At 41.4% G+C, this 19,191-nt stretch overlaps 1 protein-coding gene across 2 annotated transcripts in view; it reads right to left on the bottom strand.

Moving 5' to 3' along the window:
- Positions 1-19,191, bottom strand: part of LOC130186318 (leucine-rich repeat transmembrane neuronal protein 4) — a 107,161-nt gene that overhangs the window by 36,747 nt on the left and 51,223 nt on the right. The gene's annotated exons all lie outside the window — the stretch shown is intronic.

Raw genomic sequence — 19,191 nt, 5'->3', positions numbered from 1 at the left:
CAGACTGGATAATGCGCATCATTGGTTCTTTCTCTGTTTTACACTGTTACATTCATGTGTTAGTACTATGAACTATTTGGTAGCGAATTTGCCTAAATTCTTGAGAGATGAACTAAACCTGTGTGTCAATGCCAAGTGAATATTTTCAGACTGCTGTAAGATCTTACTCACGGTTTGTTTTATGACTCCACATGCATTGCATATGTTCTCAAGTCTTTCATCCTTACTCCACCATAGGAATTATATACCTCTAGGACTCACAGTATAAGGATATTTTCATAATAACTGCATTTCACCGTAGAGGAAACCTGGTTTTTCAGGAATTTTTTTTAGGTCACTTGGTGAATGTAGTTATTGCACTTCACTTTTGAATGTTATTTTCCCCATATTCTGAATAGAAGGTGACACACAGGCGGATATCTATAGCTTTTCGAACTTAACAAAAGTGCCTTGGTTTTATTGATCTTTTGGTACTATTTCTGAATGCGTAACTCGCCCGATAATGAACTCCATGTCTCTCATTTTTCGAGCTTATCGCTAATTCTACACCCACAATCCTCTAAGCTCTGCTGCGAATGATATGAATTGTGCATCTGTGAAGCTGTGAGGTACTGAACATGTCATGAGGTTAGCCAAATTAACAACTCCTGTTTGAATGTCATTACTTGAAAAGATAGACTGATAGGAATTTGGGCTTTTTCAGTCAGTTATTTCACTTTGAAACTTATTGTACCTTCTACCCACCAGGAAAATCAACAACACTGCATTTTGTTTATATTAAAATAGTACTATGTACTACTACTATGTAGTAGTAATATGGTTACTGATACTTATCTGGAACTGAGAATTCTAATGCAGCGATGTTCATCAGTGACAATGACAGTTAAACGGTGATCAACCTTTCAATCAAATAATCAATGTATAAACAACAACAAAGTTTCATACTTGGTCTAATATATCTGTTGACAGTATGAGGAGGTTTTTTTCTAAATTAAATATTAGTTTTGCCAATGACATATTTGGCTCCAGTGTCCCCTCTATTTCTAAAGGTGCTGTTTGCTTCCTCTGTCGCCGAACGTTGTTTCTTGCCTGCTGAGTGGGGCTACCTGGTTAGCATGCTAACTTCCTTGGTGGGTAAATGAATGAAGTTAGATGCTGCACTCATAACGTTTCTTCTAGACTGACAAGTAAACAGCTGTTAATGCTAACATTAGCTATGTAGCAATAGCACAACTTGCAAATAGTTCTTTTTAAGTACATCCAAATTGAACTTACTTAACAAATTTTATTGTTATTGTTTATGCCAATTCCTATACTATGCATAAAGGTATAACACAATGTATTTAGTTTGGAAACCACATAGGCAACATCACAACATACAAGGCAACAACAGTCCTCCAACCTGAATGACCATGAAGGTCATTAGTTGTCACCTTCTAATACAACTTATGGGATCATTACCTTAAGCAAGCAACTTTTGTTGTCATGGTTACGACTAGGGAGAGATTGTGAGTTCGTCTTGATTATAGTAATAAAAATGTGGTTAAGGTTGTGGAACAGTCACAGATAAAAGAAACAACTTTGACTTGGACACAAACAGCAGACCTATGCATTTACCCCAGCATCCTCCTCCTAACACGTATGTTGTTGCTCTTTATACTACCTCACCTGACTTCCTCCTTTGCTCCCGTCAACATTATTACAGCTGCTGCAGGTGTTCTAACAACAAAATGGGCCTCACAGTACAATTCTCAGAACTGTATATTCACTGCTTTGAAAGACATTTGACTACTTGGCTATGTCCCTGCTTGTGATGGGCTAAATTTGCTGCTTAGAAAAATAATCATGATTACTTACAAAACACATACAAAAAACTCTATAGCCCTGCACAAATCTCTATCTCTTTCATTTAGATGTAAAAAGAACATTGAACAAGAACAAGAAATTGTATCTGGAAAAAATGCTACAGCTGATATTTTGCTCCTTTTGTACCAGTGTCATGTAGAAATTTGATAAGTCATACATTTATTTTATCTCACACAATTATCAATAATTACTATAAAGTCATTATTGTTGAGTTATAAATACTTTTTTTTTCTTATATTGGTTTAAACGTCTCTACTTAAAAAACAACTCTATATAACCAGCACAAAACCAAAACAAAACAAACAAAAACAAACCAAAAAAAAACTGTGATTTAAAGGCTAAAGTCAAATGTCAAAAGTGGTCTCATTTTGCATTTCCCTTCTAGCTCATCTATAGAAGGATATTTTTTCTTCTGAAGTCGGAAGCACACTGTAAGAGTTGGTTGTTGTTTTCAAACCCAGCTAGTGCTTTGGTGTCCAGCAGCGAGTCAAACTACCTTGACATGTTTTCTTCGACCTGTCAGCTGTGACCCACACAGTTCAGCTGCCTCCAGGAGTGCAAACGGGGGAATGTAAATAATATAGAGTTCTGCATATATACTTGTTTCCCAGGAGGCTGACACTCTCAGCTGTATAATTGCCCAGATGACACGTCCACATTGTGACGCATTACTGTTCTTGCTCATCAGTAATTTTTGAGTCATATGTTACAGTGTATAATTGGCTCATACCCCGTGGCAGCTAGTCAGATCGGCTTCCCCCCGAGGTTTTGTTATTTTATTTTACCTTCCGTGACAGGTTAAGGACTTTTGACAATGCAAAAAAAAAAAATACACTTGAGATTCCAGGGAGGAAGAAGAAGTGTATGCCTGTGCCTTGTCACTTTAACTTCACATCTCTCACCTGCAGTGAAGCCACAGCTGTGTTAAATGAAGCACTATAAAGGATAATTCCAGTGTATTAAAACACAAGGCTTATTAAGATAGACTTGGCCGTCTGTTTCATCAGTTATGATAACACTGTACTCAGAAAAAGTAATTGCGGAGGTCTGGGAACATGGTGTCCGTCACAGTGTGAGAGAAGTGATGGCCAAAACCACTAAAATAAGTTGTAATAGACTAGAATCATCATTTAAAGCATGCACAAAATTAATTTGGGCTTGATGATGCAACTGTCTGTGACATAAAACAGCATGTACTGTATATGGTGATGTGTGGGTACTTGATTTTCTAAGCAGCTATTTCTTGTTTATATTTGGACTCAACCACGGAAATGTAACTACATTTTGTTGACTTTGGTTTCAGGCTGAGTAAATCAGAACAGAGCAGAGAACTGGAAATGAGATTAAATTTAGCTTGGTCTTAAAGCACAAAAGCTGCAGCAGTTTGTGAGGAAGAACAAAGTGCAGGCAGTGAAGCACCCTGACCTGTTGACAGAGCCGTGCATGCGCGGCCCGCGATAGCAGCTGGGTCCGTCTGCCACGGTTGGGGCAGCTGGGGCGGCTTCGGATGAGATTCAAGCCAAAGCACATTCCCATCACTAGTCATCAAACCCCCCCCACCCCCCCTTACTGTGTTTGTGCAAGACAATGTGGTTATGTAGGCACATGTAAGAGTGTGGGTGTGTGTGAAAGAGAGACAGAGAGGAGAGAGAAAGAGACAGAAGGAGGGAGACGTAGAAAAGCAAGCGAGAGGAAAAGATAAAGAAAGCTACAGCCTTCCCCTGATGGTAGGATTTTGAGACGTTTCCATTCGACGCCTGAGAAGAAACAGAGAACAGCCAGGAGGAGCTAGTACAGGAAAGGAATGCGTACTAAGCAAACACATAAATATGTGTGTATATATATATATATATATATATATATATATATATATATATATATAAACACATAAATATGTGTGTATATATATATATATATATATATATATAAATATGCTAATGTCAGTGTATATATTAATGGTCTGATGGTGGGTTAACTAATGGAGAACGGCATGTGTGGACCCTGCAGTGCCATGTGACAGGGGACAATCTGCACACCTGTGCTCTCATCTGCTCCTCCGTGGGAGGACTGATATTAAGTCATTACTGCAGGCTCTGCCAGCACTTTCCGATAGCACACATGGCTGCCAGGGTGAGTGTGCTGCCATTGGATCATGCAGGACGCCTTTTTCATCAGTGTGGCCTCATGAGCGAACAATAAGGAAAACAAAACTGCTGTCGTGGGCACTTACGAAACACGCGGTTTGGTCGTGGAATAGTAAAAATAAAACAAAAATAAGTTATATTATCCATTTATTTTTAGGTCCTTTTTCTTGCATGATGGAGAAACAGTTGGGATCCAGGAAATGAGGAGTGGGAAGTTAGAGCATTTGAAAGTGAGATGGATTGATTTTCGAACACCGAGCAACGTTTCAAAAAATACTGACAAGCTTATTACAATCACATGATTTGGACTGAGTCATTCACCTTACAACCGGATGCAATCAGGATCTAATAGGATTTTAAGGTTGAGAAAAAGGTCCTCACAAAAAAAGTGGAAGTTATATTTGAGCTATATGAGAACAGCACATGCCATCCAAACGCAATACCACCCACCTGGTGCCAAAAATAACTAAATAAATAAATGAATTAAATAAATAAATAAATAATCCTGCTCTTCAGCAATGTGTCGTATGATAACTGTACTAAAAGCAGTGCACTGGAAGGCACGCGCCCCCTCTACAGAAAAAAACACTGCAACACAGCAAGCACCATGTGCTGCCCTAAGGCGAAAGATTTCAAGGATCATGATGACACCATGATGCCATGCCTCTTCTCTCACAGATAAAATATTATACCATGAGCCATGGAAAAAGCAAATATTTTTCACTAAAGCAGAGCTGAAAGAGATAACTAAAATACTTTGGGGATTTTGTTTAAATCGCTTCACACTAGGAAAAAAAACGATTTTGGAATATTCAAATGTTTTGAAAGGAGCAAGTGAGCCAGTTATTGTGAGCAATGACAGACAAATGACATTTATAATGGTGGTTTTCAAACAAGCATACAGACACGCAGCCATAGCGCACACCCATAGTGATGAAATGCATCTGTTATCCCCCCCACCAACCCACCCACAGACACACACGCATATATACACACTCCCTTTGGAGAGGTGTAGCGAGATTTTTACAATAATTGTGTTTCCTGTTTCCAAGAATCAACCTCCGGCCATTCTGTTGCTTTATTCATGAGATGGATGGAGGGTTGGGGGAGGGATGAAAGAGAGAACATGAGACATGAGACGTAGGAAGAATTCCTAACTAGATAGGATGAAAAAGTAAACACAATCTCCTGCAATTTGACTATCAATCAGGCCAGCATGTCTCTGGGAGAGGGGGCCTAATTACGGCCCAAATGAACATTGACTGTTTTCTAATGGAATTATTCAGACAGCCTGTGTTTGTATATGCCAGTCCCTCATTTGCTATTCCCATTCATTAAGGCTGTGCATTACACTTTGGTGGTCTTTGGCAAATGATATTTTTATCGCTAAGTTCAGAAGCCAGATCATACTCCTCTCCCCCCCCCCCCGCCACCCCCTCCTCGTTGTCTCCTCCTGCCCAGACCCAACCCCATCATCCTTTCCTCCCCTCTCTCCCTCTCCCTCTCTCTCTCTCTCTCTCTCTCTGGTTGGTATTAGCAGCCCAATGAGTTGGGGGAGAGAATTATGTCGACGGGCCGGTAACCATGCGTAACGAAAGGCAACATTTGTAGATGAGTGGGTTTCCGTGATGCTGCATGCAACGGGGTCTGGGGGTAACTGAGGGTAATTTGAGACAGTGGGGCATGCTAGTCCAACAGAGAAGGATTTAGGTGTGGGAAATGGGGTTGAAAATAGGCACTGAGCAAGAGTCAGGGACGTGTTGGTGGTGGTGGTGGTGGTGGTGGGGGGAGTTAAGCTGGAACAGGAACTACACTGTCTGTCTGAACGCTAACGAGCTGAGGGATGCGAGTAGGAGTTGCAATCTGTGGACTTGTGCCACTTTCCCTGTAAATTGTTCTAAGAAGCAAACCTGGCAGAGAGAAAGAGGAATGAAGAGAGATAGAGAGAGAGAGAGCATGTTGTGCATGTGTGCACAAATGACAGAGAGCGGAGGAAGAGAGGGGGAGATTGAAATATAATATCCCAGGCCTCATTTATGCTCTTGGACTCTTCAGGCTATTGCTGCAGAGTGAGTACATCCATTGTGCTTACAGTAACTTCACTCTGTAAAATGACCTCCATTTGAGTTATTTGAGGAGCAGTGGTATAGTTCAAGGTGGCTCGGGGCCTTGCTCCAGTAAGTCTTTTGGGAGCGATGCTCTTCTGGCTGCAGCTCACGGACTCGGGTGGTGTATTTGGGCTGCAGAGACATTGCACCGCGAGCGACACAGCATCCTCATTCGGAGTCGACGATGCTTTGTGAAGCTTGATGTAAGTCACCATTAAAGTTGCATAATGCCTCTTGACTGCCAACGACAATAACTTATGACATCTGTCTCAGTGTTTCATGTTGGCTGTCACAAGCAGTTAACAGCCAGTTCTTGTGGTAATCACTAAGAAGATGGATTACTGAGGATTTTGGAAGCCACTCCTACATTGTTTGCTGTCATATGGCAGGAAGATTTAAATGTTATGAATAGCAAGGTAACACTGTCAGCTTAGTGAGACTGTAATAATGCACCCGGTGTGCTAATACAGTTTTAAACAGGCTATTCTCATACATTCTCATCTTATGATTGGCATATAAACATATTTTTGGATCGTTTATGTTGCTTTCTAATGAACTAGAGGGAAATAGACATTTGACTAGACACAGATAAAACAGTACGAGTACAACAGACTTCACTGCATTATGGTGTAGAAATACAAATGGAACCAAACTTAATGGCAACATTGAGATGCCAGAGGGGAGGTGTTATTAACGTGACACCTCGAATCAATCCGTCCCCTCAGTTTAGTCTCAAGTTAAGAAGAAAAAAGTCAGATAGTGAGGGATGAAAGGCTCAATCGGGGAGGGGAAACATATGCAGAAGGGACTTTGCTATGGGGAAAGGTAAATCTATTTACAGTGGCAACGTCTTGGGAAATAGGAGGGGAAGAGAGTTTGGGGGGGGGGGGGGGGGGGCTTCAGGAAAAGATTTCACCAATGTACAAGGCAAACAAAACAAAGAACACGAAATGGAGCGAGAAGCAGAGCTTCAAAGCCTGCAGGTTGATTTTCAAAAAGAATTTCATTAGCATATTATATTCTCAACTGAAGGACATCGCTTTAAAAAAAACAAAAAAAAAACAGTACGGCCATCGGACCAGGTGATGAAGCCACTTATGGCAATAGCATCGGTAGCAATACAATTACCTTATACACTAATGATAATGCTAATTAAACCGAAGCCAGGGAATCATATAGCTATCAGTGAGAACATGCTGAGCTTAAAAAATATGGTTAACAGAATTCATATGCAGATAAAGCACATGAGAGGCACTTAGTTAAATCATTAACACTAGATGAAGAAAAGGCCCGTAGCTCATCGACTGAAATACAAATCATTCAGCCCTCCCCTGGAAATAATTAAGGACTGTCACATCCATGAAAACAAATGGTACACAGTGATGCTGTTGGGGTTGTGGCCTCAGACAGCAGCGTCTCTGTCTTTTCTCCTCCGAAATCTGCAGCTCCTCAGCTCCCTTGCCCTCCATGTCTGGGGTTTTTTACAGGCCCTTATGTCTCATTTTAGCACCTGTCAGATGTGTCGGTGCAAGTGTTGTGGATATAGTGGACTTGTCCTCTTCTGTTGGTTACACTTCCTCTTAACCCACATGACACACGGGGTAAATTGGCGGGAGTGGGGGGAGCGTGAGTTTGGCTGTATGCAATTTCACTATGTTGCACCGATAAGAACCGGAACAATTGCAACTTCTAGCATTTCCAATCTCGGAATCAAATAGTGTGCCGCTGCTCTCCTGTGAAGCACCTATGCGAAGAAGTGACTCTCCGAGTATTTTGGCAGATGTCTTATTCAGAATCTATCAGCGAGTAATATCCCAGAGCAACTACTGTATATCTGATAACTGACGGTGCACAACCCCTCACTTCCCCCTCCATTTCCTGAGAGGAAGCCTTCAGAGGGAGCATTGCAGTGCTGATAAAACTCACACAGCCCTTCATTTGCCGAGTAAAAAGATTGCCTGAGCAAAGAAGCATTGTATAAGCTGATGGCTGTTACTGTAGCGGATGTGCTCACCTGAGAGCAGGCCAGACAGTGTTTTTACAAGCCAGGGTGGGAAATAATGGGATCGGATCCATCCCACTGCCACATTTTCACAGGCGCCGCCTCACTCTTTACACACCTGAGCGTGCCCAAAGCCAAGTGTAAAATGCAAGGACGCACGCTGCAAAAACACAGTTCACGCAGCTACAGGAACATCTTTTGTATGCCTGTTCACGAGGCGGCGTGAACATTATCAGATTTAATATGCATCCACTTGAATTGTCATTGCTGCCTGCCGCTGTTAACCATTCTTTGAGAGTGAAGAGAAAGGTCTCTCGCAGAATGGATGGCAGCTGTCCGAGTGCAGAGTGCACAGGAACCAATTTTAGATGAAAACCCACACAGGGCAAGGAGTTTTCTTTCTCTGTGCGCTACATTTCCCTTTGACATCTTAAAAGCCATTAGTTCAGCAATGCACACCAATGCTTTACACAATAGGACTTGGAATGCTGCCTTTTAGACATTATATGGGGGACAAACGACGGAGTACTTGCATAGGGGGATGCATGGAAAGGAGAATAAAATGGAAATACAGTAATAACAGAGCGGAGTGATTCAGGCAAGGGTGGTGGAAGGAAGAAAAGAGCAGAGTTTAAAAAGAGAATCTTTAGAAACACTGAAACCTTGGAAATTCGCCCTGGCCAACCAAAGCCATTAAGTTTTAATAAAAAAATAATAATTAAAAAAAAGCAAAAGGAACGTCATGGAATTCATAAACCGCTTTGTTTTTTTGTTTTCCCTACAATTTTACAAAGTATGTGTGACTTCCCTCAAATTGATCTTTAGATTAAAACTTTTAAATAAAAGATAATGATATATACAGAGCAGAGAGCAGAACTCACCTCCTGAAGAATATATAACCACTTTTTGACATGTGTCACATTGAATGATTGGGTATGTAAGACTGAACTGCTTCCATACTTATTAAAGTTCCTATGTAAAAATAATACTCTGCTATGATTAATATTTTGTTTAACGTGGATTTTCACACATAAAAAGTGAAAAAAAGTCAAAGTCTGGGACTGAAGGTACATCAAATCTTACTTCCTTTTTGAGAAATCTGGATCCGGCCTTGTGCCCCGCCCACCACTGCTGCAGTTCCAAGGTGAAAATACTCAGTCATGGCGTTCACTGCTTATTACACTCATGATATGTCTTGTATTGTATAAAAAAACCCATCACATGGACATGTTAACAAGGTTAAAAACTTGATTTTCATAGGTCATTCAGATGTCATGAGTTCCTTCATCTGACCTAGTTGGGAGGCACATTATCAATCTCTCTGAAGTATCCTGCGCCATACTTAAAATTCACTTCCCTTTTGAGGTTCGTTTCTTTCTGCTCTCAGACTTTTAAATGAATAATTTTCGGTTATCTTTCCCTGTTCTCACTCTCTCTATCTCTCTCTCTCTCTCTCTCTCTCTCTCTCTCTCTCTCTCTCCCTGTCTCTTTTTTGTCTTTATGTAAATGGATGACCCAGATAGGGAAGCATTTGTTGTTCCATTTACTGATATCGGGTAAGTCAACACAACACAGTGGAGACAAGGCAAGAAGCTTCATTTTTAAGGTTTAATTTAACAGTTTTAAAATCCTCTTTTTTTTTTTTTGATGTCAGAACAGATCAGGGGCAGATTGAAATTCATGATTCTTGAAAAAATTTCAAGGCATCTGCAGACTGACCAGGGGTCCAGAACAACACTTGAAATTGAACGATATTTTGATGGACGATGCATTTGCCTAAAAGCATCATATTTGCTCCTGAACAGATGTTAATATACAGCCTGAAAATGAATAAATGAAATAAAATAGAAGCAAAGAAACAAACAACAGCAAAAAAAAAAAAAAAAAAAAAAAGGTCCAGAATATTGTGATAGTTGGGTACGGGAGTGTATTTGAATTCAGGGCATGCACAACTCATCATTCAGCAACGTTTACCACCATTGACTGGGCAACATCGTTTGATCAGCACTTAATGACACTTAACGCAATCGCTTCAAGACAGCCCTGCTTATTAAGAGTGGAACAGATGTTTTACCAAAGCGATCTTGCAGTTTTAATTAGCCATTGATACTAAATGCATTAGCACCAGCAAACTGTGCGGTTTGAAATATCGCCACGTGACACAGGAGCTGAACCCTGTGAGAAGGGGGAATAAAAAAAAAAAAAATGTGAGGAAGAGCCGTGGAATTGGAGGGGCGGGGGGATGAGTAAAGGAAAACCATCAATGGCAGTTGTTAGGTGGAGCAAAAATTGTGGGGTGCTGTCACAAACAGTGATTTGACCATATACTCGTTCTGTCATCCGGGGGTTGAGCAGCAGTTAAGAAGATTCATAGCCAAATCTACGGCGCTGAAACATCTGGCGGTTTATCTATGGAGAGGGGCCCCATGCTGTGGCTGCGGAGAACATCTCTAGGAAGAAAACAATCACCATTTCTTTCCCCCCGTACGACGCTCCTTAACTGCACAATATTGCGCCGGCCATTATTCATTCAAACAGGTGTGCTCATGAGCCTGGTTGGAAACTCAAGAGTACAGATGGCTGCAGTTGAAAGAATAAAATACAAGTATCATTAACTGCAGGATTGGAAACCTATAGCTCAACGAAAAACAATTTCAGAAGCCCGTGACACCATGAGACGCAATACACTCAAAACTATCAATTTACAGTGGAGAATTATTGAACAGTCTTATGCTTGACACTGAGACTTTATTCTAACCACAATGAATTCTGAGGGGATTTTCCAATAGATGTCTGCTGAGGCTATAACACCAGTCCATCCACAGCAGCACACTCCAGCTCTCCTGAAAGCAATTCTCAATGCCATACGCAATTCAATTCTCTGACTGATCCCCTTTTCACTCTTACAGGAGCATGTGCATCATACACACACACACACACATACATGCACACAAACAAAAGTGGGCACAGGGCTGATTGCCTTTCGTCCACCTCTGAAAGGCTGGCCACCTGGCTGCTGCTCACCTTCAATAGGGTTCATTATGGTGGCTGTGCACCCATCCAGCTGCTGCTTAACACGTGTGTGTGTGTGTGTATGTGTATCCTTTCACCACTGGCTCTTACAGTCCTAACCCTTTCACCTCGTGTTGGCCTGTCACGACACAAAAGGCCTTGGTGTTGCTTCCGAGCACTAACCATCCTGCCTCTTGTCTCTATTTCTGCCCCCAAGGCCACATCTTAAAGTTACATCACAACAATCGCCATTCCTCCTCCTCCTCCTCCTCCTCCTCGAAAGATCTCCAGCTCCGTTTCTGTAAATTATAGATGGCCGATGTGAACCGTTTCCCCCCTTTAACGGTGACAGAAATGAATCCCCTGTTAGAGATTACTGTGGCATGTAGCAGCCCTTGAGCAGCCCAGTTTAGAGGGTTTAACAAGGTTAAATGAGTGTACTGGGATGGTTAGGAAACAAGGGTGTGTGTGTGTGTGTGTGTGTGTGTGTGTGTGTGTGTGTGTGTGTGTATATTGGGGGGGGGTAGTTAGGAGAAAGAGGGAAGGGCGTGTGGGCTGATTTTTCAAGTTTGAATTTATAAAAGCATGATGATGCGTCACGAGCCTTTATAAACTCATAAACACCCCCACTCGCACCACAGGCAGTAAAGACAGAGCGACAGGGGAACAGGGTAAATGCAGCACAAACAGACTGCGGGGCCGGTGGCAGTCTCCATGTAAAAGCAGACATAATAGAAAGCTTTTAATAGGAAATGTCCCCACTTAGACTTTAATCTGCCAAAGCATCATTTTAACCAGACCTGGTAATGACTCAGAGGGAGTAATGCGCATGGTGCAATCGCAGCATGAACTGGACAAAGGCGGCAAAGCTCCTCCCGTGGGTTCAGTCGCTAGTTGATGCCTCGGTCATCGTCTCTTAGTATCTTTTTCCCCTCCTGTTTACAAGGATTATATTACTGAGCCTTGACTGACAGAAGAGGAATCTGCGGATTTGAATTTGCATTTTTTCATGTGGTGTAAATAGACAACACACTGTACCTCAACTCTCCTGCACTGTCTCTTTGCTCCGTGACTTTATTTTTATGCACACACACATGCACACACACACACACACACACACACACACACACACACACACACATTCATGAAGAAAGATAGAGAGACTTTCTGTCTTTTTCATAATTTTCTTTAAACAAATCCCTCGGATACCCTAAAATATTAAGGGGGTTTGCAGTTCTTTCGAAGAAAACCACAGTCACTTCACACATTTACTTCACGAGGATGAAATGAATTAGCTTCCCCTTGTATTCACATTGTCACTTCCTCTAAAGTTAAACTATTTAAGCTGAGGTCCCACAGGTCTCCAAGCAGAAAAAAAGAAACATCTTTATTATCATTATAAAAAGGACAAATTTTTTTTATTTTACTGAATTTTAGGTTTTGGCTTATAAGAATAATACCTACATCGTCCAAAGATTGTTGGTTCGCATACGTGCAGCTTTCCCCATTTCAGTGCCTGAACAGCTTGGGAGGATGTCATGTTAACCCCATGTATATGCTCGCATAATAGCAGGCAAAAAAACCACTGCTGCAGACTAGTTGTGTGAGTGCATGCATGTGTGCGTTTCTCCACCAGAGTGAAGCTAAATGGAGACTGCGACGTTGTGTATTTGTGTGTGTGTGTGTGTGTGTGTGTGTGTGTGTTTGATGGAGACTGTGATTGTATTTTCTTTTCTCCTGTCCCCTGAGGAGGTGACATGGTCGGTATTGTAATTCCACTCTCATTTCCTACGTTGCAGCGGCGACTGCAGACTTGTCACTCAGGAGGAGCAGAGAATAGGCCTGTCAATCAGTCAAGGACCCATTACCGCAGCAGTGCCTGAAAAAAAAAAAAGGCTGCATTTGCCCTGCTCCTTGCTAGCATAACTACACTTTGTCCATCTGCGCACACTATGATTAGTGGGATGGGAAATTGCAAGGAAATAATTGGGAGCAAAAGGATGGTAGAACAGAGAGCCTAATGGAAAAAAAGAGGGTACCATTAGATTACATTGTCTTTGTTGAACGACTGTAGTGCGGGGAGAGTCGTATTAAACCGCAGAGTTTTAGGCGTAAAGACGAAATGGAAAAAACCCAGCAACTGAACGCCAGACAGCAGGTTTTCTTGAGGAGACAGTGTTATTAGGGTATTAGCTTATACTAAAATGAAGGCGAAATGCAAATGCGGGATGAATCACAGTTCAAAACATAAGACAATGATGGACTGTGTGCAGCTGACAGATACACAGTGGAAAGACAAATAGTGCCAGACGAGAGTGAAAAGCCAACAAATGGATGGAGAGGCAGAGCAAGGTTGCTTTGAAAAGGAGAGGCGGTTAGGGAAAAATCTCAAGTAATACAGGGTGACGTGAGCAGGGTGCGGTGCATGACAGGTAGAGTGGGAGGTGGCTGGGTGATTCTGCCCCGCTGTGTGCCTTAAACAGAGAAGAGCTCTAACCAGAATACCATCCATCACGCAGTCAGTCACAAGTGTGACTTGACAGGCGAACCCGTTCCCTGTCAAGGCAGAAAAATATGAAAAGAGAGCACCGGCCGGGGGTAAGCTAAAACAAAAAATAATAGAATGTGAGAAAATGTGGCGCAGCTAAGAACAGGCGAGACAGAGACAGTCATTTCAGACAGGATGGAAATGCGTTTATGCTCATCTGACACAATTGGAAGGAAATCCGTAGTGTTAAAGGTCCCATATTGTATAAAGTGAGATTGCCATGTTTTTTTTTTTATTATAAAGCAGGTCTAGGTTGTGTAGTAATACTGTGAAAAATATCAAAGCGCTCAGTCCACAGAGAAATGCCTGTATTCAGAAACTGAGCCGTCAGGACGTCTGTAGCTTTGTGATGTCACAACTATATAGTCACTGCCCTCAGTCATGCCCCCAGCACAGCCCACCTGAACCCACCATCCAACCTTCTAGGAATGTGTTTCTTTGACTGTAGAGAAGAGGCTCACAGCCTCTCTTCTGATTGGTTCACCGACCTGTTGTTACAAGAGTTCCAAAGCCTGAGAGAGGAGATGGAAAACTACACTTAATCACAAATATATTTTCTTATGGATACAAAAACTTTTATTAAAAACACTGGAAACACGGGACTTTAAAATCTATAGTTTTCAAAATGTAAAAAATTGCTGACTGTAAATGCAACTTCATCCAGTCCTTGAATTTGTGTGTGTTTAAGAAATGTGAAAAAGAACATGTATGATTAAAGTGCCGCTAATGAATATGGATCAAAGAATTAACAACAATTAAGCGACTTGTTTCAGAGCTTTCAAGCTCATTGTTTTGGTTTTGCAGCACATGACTCAACTGCTACCAGCCCTGTACCACACAGCAGAAATGCAAAGTTAGGTACTACTAGGTCCCTATTAGGTACTACAACTAGGTATTGAAGACAGTTGAACATGTAGCACCTTTAAAGAGACAGATTTTTCTCAGGATTTAGTAAAGACTAAAACAGATCAAAAAGATGAGTGCATATTAGATTAACACTAATCATTGTCATGTAACATGACCCTAAATGAATGCCTACGTTGCTTCATATTTGCTCGAGGTGTAGGCAATTGTTTGCTAACATGTTAGCCATTACATTTTTATATGGAGACAACATCTCAGAGGTTATACTACTTTGTGTGCACTTGCTCCGAATCTACAATTTGCTCTCCCATTCTCATTGAACAATACCCCCTAAGAGCGTCAATCTATTTCCTGATTCAGTATTCAACCAAAACAGTTTGTTTCAAGTTGTGTGAGCCAATGACCAATGTTGTCATTTATTTCAAGAGCAGGCTCTGCTGGATAGCTGTGTAGCATCTATTCTCGCATACACCAGTGGAAGAAACCCATAAAACAGCCAAAATCCATTTAATAGTGGGTGTTTGGAATCCCTGATGTAAGTCGGTGTGGACCCTGGAGAGGGAGAGGGATCGTTCAGCCTTGTAAAATGGTTATACTTTGCATTTTATCTTATGTAATTCTTTTCAAGGCCAATAGTTTTCTTTAATCTGTTGCTTATGCAAAATAAAACAAAACTCCCTTTTTCTTACTGCCAGGCTGCATGCTGGAACAAAGCACACCATTGGAAAGTCTTTATTGCTCCAAAGGCCACAACAATTATGATTTCAGCATCGAGATGAAGAGCAAGACAAATGTTGTTTCTATGAGCGCTGGACTGAATGAGGCCACATGTGTTATAAAGTCCCAGTTTGTTTGTGCTCTAAAGTACAAACAAGCCGCTGTAGGGGAAAACAAAAAAAAAAAAAAAAAAAAAAACAGGAATCAAGTGTGTATCTCCAAGGATCTTGTGGGAATATAGCACAAACTAGCCCTCTTGAGGAGCCATTAGGGTGAGGAACTGCAAAACACTTAACCCTTTCATCAGCCGGACGTCATTCATCGCCTCCATCCATTTTCGTATTCAGCCCCATCCCTGCTCCTCTCCCTTCACTCTCTCTCTCTCTCTCTGTCTCTCTCTCTCGAGGGTTACCATGTCTTTTTTCCTCTTTTGTGTGCTCTTTTCTGCTCTCTCTTTCATTTTTCTCTCTTGTTCTCTTTGTCACTCTATCTCTGTCTTCCCATCTCCCCCTTCTCTGCTGTCTCTGGCGCACAGAGCAGTGGGCTCCACTGGGGACCAGTTATCGATTGAACTGAGTCAGCTATGTCCACTTTAATTCATTAAACCCTCGCTGGCAATGCCCATTGGGCAATTCCAATAATGTAAAGGGACGAGCCAGAGCCTATACATGTTGGGGTTATGCATAGGTGTATGTATAAGGACCATCTGGTAGCAATGATTGCAGGCATGTAAAGGGAAAAAAAAAAGAAAAAAAGAAAAAGGCATGGACAGAGCTGCCCGCCATGGCTTTTGGTGGAAAAAGGAAAATGAATAAATCAAGATGTAAAATGGAAATCCAATAATATTTTCTTCTAACTTAAGGGGATACCAATAATTGAATTGAAGTAATACATATGATAATTCAAAATGTTTCATGCATGTCTCCGCTTGCATTCATGCTTGACAAGTCACGCACCTTCTGTAGCTGCGCACTACAGATGAAGTCAAATTATTTGTTGGTTTCAGACAAGCAAAGCAAAAACACAGACATCTGGAAAACAGCTTTAGTCAAAAAAATAAAAAAATGAAACAAAAACAAAAAAAACAAGACTATAGAGTGAACAATTATTCAAGCATGTCAGTGTTTCATGACAGACTTTATATTTCAGCTGGAATGGCAACTAAAAGGAGCAGGAAGAAGAAAAGCAGAAGTAGAAACAACAACATAAAGAGCACAGCAAAGCTAATCAGGGTGGATTTATCTTCAATCAGGATGTTGCTCTGTTTCATCTCTTCTTTTTAAAAAAAAAAAAAAAAAAAAGGGCGAGTGGTATCACGCCCACTCTGATCCCTCTCGCAGGCTGCTCTCCCCGCTGTGTGAAAAAAAAAAAAAAAAAAGGAAACTCAAGAAAATAGAAACGGAGCTGCGTGCGCGCAATCACATTACACACTTGTCAGCTTAAAAGGTCAACATATTAGTTTGGTCCCAACTGCATTTGCAAGTTGCTCCAGTCAAATTGTCATACAAACTCAGCAATCGTGTTTTCACTCTTGCTTAAAAGAAACAAATTATATAGAAATATTTCGCGTTTTTCTATATGTAGATGACTACATTTGCTATATTTTTCAGTTTTTGATCAAAGCGGGCTCCGAGGAAACTAAGACAGAATTGTAACACAACCGGGGCTGGGCCTCCATGCAGAGATGCATTACATAAATACTGACACAGGATGTTGCTGAGAGTAAAGAGTGTGACAGCAGCAATCCAATGAGTGCATCACAGCACGCCAGCATCTCCGCCACTTCCACACTTGAGATCGATAGCAGAAGCCGCCACAGTATGTGTGAACATTATGTATGACTCTTGCTTTCATCTACATTGGTCAATATGAGCTGGCGTTCATCTATCTATATTACTCTCTCCGCGAGATGAGTCCCCGTCGCCTGATGCACCCCCTCTGGATTGCGACACATCATGCTACAGCTGATAGGCAGCGAAACACTAATACAAGCCCCATGCAGTGTTTCACCAGCGCTGCAATCTCACTGCTCACTCCCACTCCTTATTGTCAGTGGGCTCCGTGCTTGACATGAGAGAATGTGAAAGCTCTCTTGTATTCAGCTGGGCCACCCTTGCTGCTCTTGTATGGACAGTAATGGCATTACAATATGGGCAAGGGTCTCCCCAGTGGCTGTCTCTGCCAGACACTTAATTTACCATTTATAGATTTATTTTTGAAGTAATTTAATATCTAGAACACTTTCACCAGTGCGCCTTCACGTCTTTATAATATGTAGTTATGGAGGTATATTTTTTTTTTATACACACACACATTCACACACACCTCCTCATTCTGTGTACACTAGAGTGCATACACACCTACGCATGATTTGTGCCTCTACCTCCCTCTGTATACTTTGTGTGCATGAGGCCAAAGATGTGTGAATGTGTGTGTGTGCGTGTGTGTTTGGCTTCCCCGGGAGGATGAAGCAGTGGTATTCACCAGCCCTTATTAAAATGCCAGTCTGGCCTAACAGAGTTAGGGAAGGCACAGGCGGCTGTCCTTGATTTTTCTCATCAACCCTCCAATCCCATACACACACACACACACACATTCACATGCACCCAACCTTCACACTTACACACATACACACACACACACACACACACACACAGACACTGCACGCCCCTCGTTCACTTCACAGTAGGCCAAGACCTGATGAACTATGTTGTTTTCTCTGTCCGTCCCTCTCTATCTCCCTCTTGCTCTCTGTCATTGTCTCTCCCTCAGCCCAAAACAAGAAGGTGAAAAGCTTTCAGGAGGGAATTAATGACCCTGCTTAGATGTATTATGGCCTAGATGTGATAGTCCACTGGGAATCCAACATACTTAATTCATATCATAAGTGTTAAATTTAATATAAATCCACCAGGGTGTCTTTAGCGCACTTAAGGGTACTTTTCTGCCAAAAGAGAGGCTTACTTTACATTTACATTGATGTATTTGAATTTTATCAAGTGTTACTTGCATGAAAATGTACTAATAATCACATTCAAAAAGCATTTATATTAATGTATGGGTACTTGTCACCTGCTTCACCAAATCTGTTGGAATGAAACCGATTTTTTTACTCTGCATTCCACCTCTGGAGTTTTAGTAATAGCAAAGTATTTTTGCAGTAATGACTCTACTTAGACATAACCTCACTGATGGCTGCAGTAATACAGAATACATTATTCTTCCCATCCAGTCAGAGTAAGGCTATCTCCTTGGCAACATATACAGGTCTGAAAGTGTGAGGTAACATTTTTTTTCTGGTCTTTCCTTTCATTCCTACTCGTAAATTTAGTAGATAGTAGACAGTGAGGATCTTATCAGAGACAGAGATCTTCAGACCTCTTATACTGCAAACCCAGGAAAACTCACTTCTATATAAAACCCAATTAAGGTACTCCAGTATTTTAATAAATGGTCTTCAGATCCAATTTTGTTTTGCAAACACACTTGTTCCTGTCTGGTATGAGGCTAAAAAGCAAACCTCAAAAGGACAAATACACAGAAGCAATAGCTTGTGATGATGCATGGACAAGCATTGCACACAATAACAACATATGACAATCTGGCCATACCCCATTTATTAGTCTGATGGTGTTTTATCAAAGAGATTCGGTTTTGCTTACAGTTCTGCAACTCATACTGTTTGATGATTTCATGATGTTTTCTCACAGAAAAAGGTTTTCACAGTCTGGCATTTAGTTTCCCCCTGAGGACCCCCCTGTGACTATTTGCTGGCAGGCTGTCTCTGTGAGAAAGTCAGGGTTACTGACACCATTGTTTGCACTGCACATGAATTCTCAACAGCTACCAGTGCCATTTTTCATCATTATGTGCTGAACTGTCTGTGGTCATGTTAAATAAGTAAGTATCTGCTCCCGTGTCTTCATGCAT

Source organism: Seriola aureovittata, chromosome 18 (genome assembly GCF_021018895.1).
Source record: "Seriola aureovittata isolate HTS-2021-v1 ecotype China chromosome 18, ASM2101889v1, whole genome shotgun sequence".
Classification (NCBI taxonomy): Eukaryota; Metazoa; Chordata; class Actinopteri; order Carangiformes; family Carangidae; genus Seriola; species Seriola aureovittata.
The sequence above is the reverse complement of the archived record's forward strand: the minus strand, read 5'-3'. Positions and strand labels throughout refer to the sequence as shown.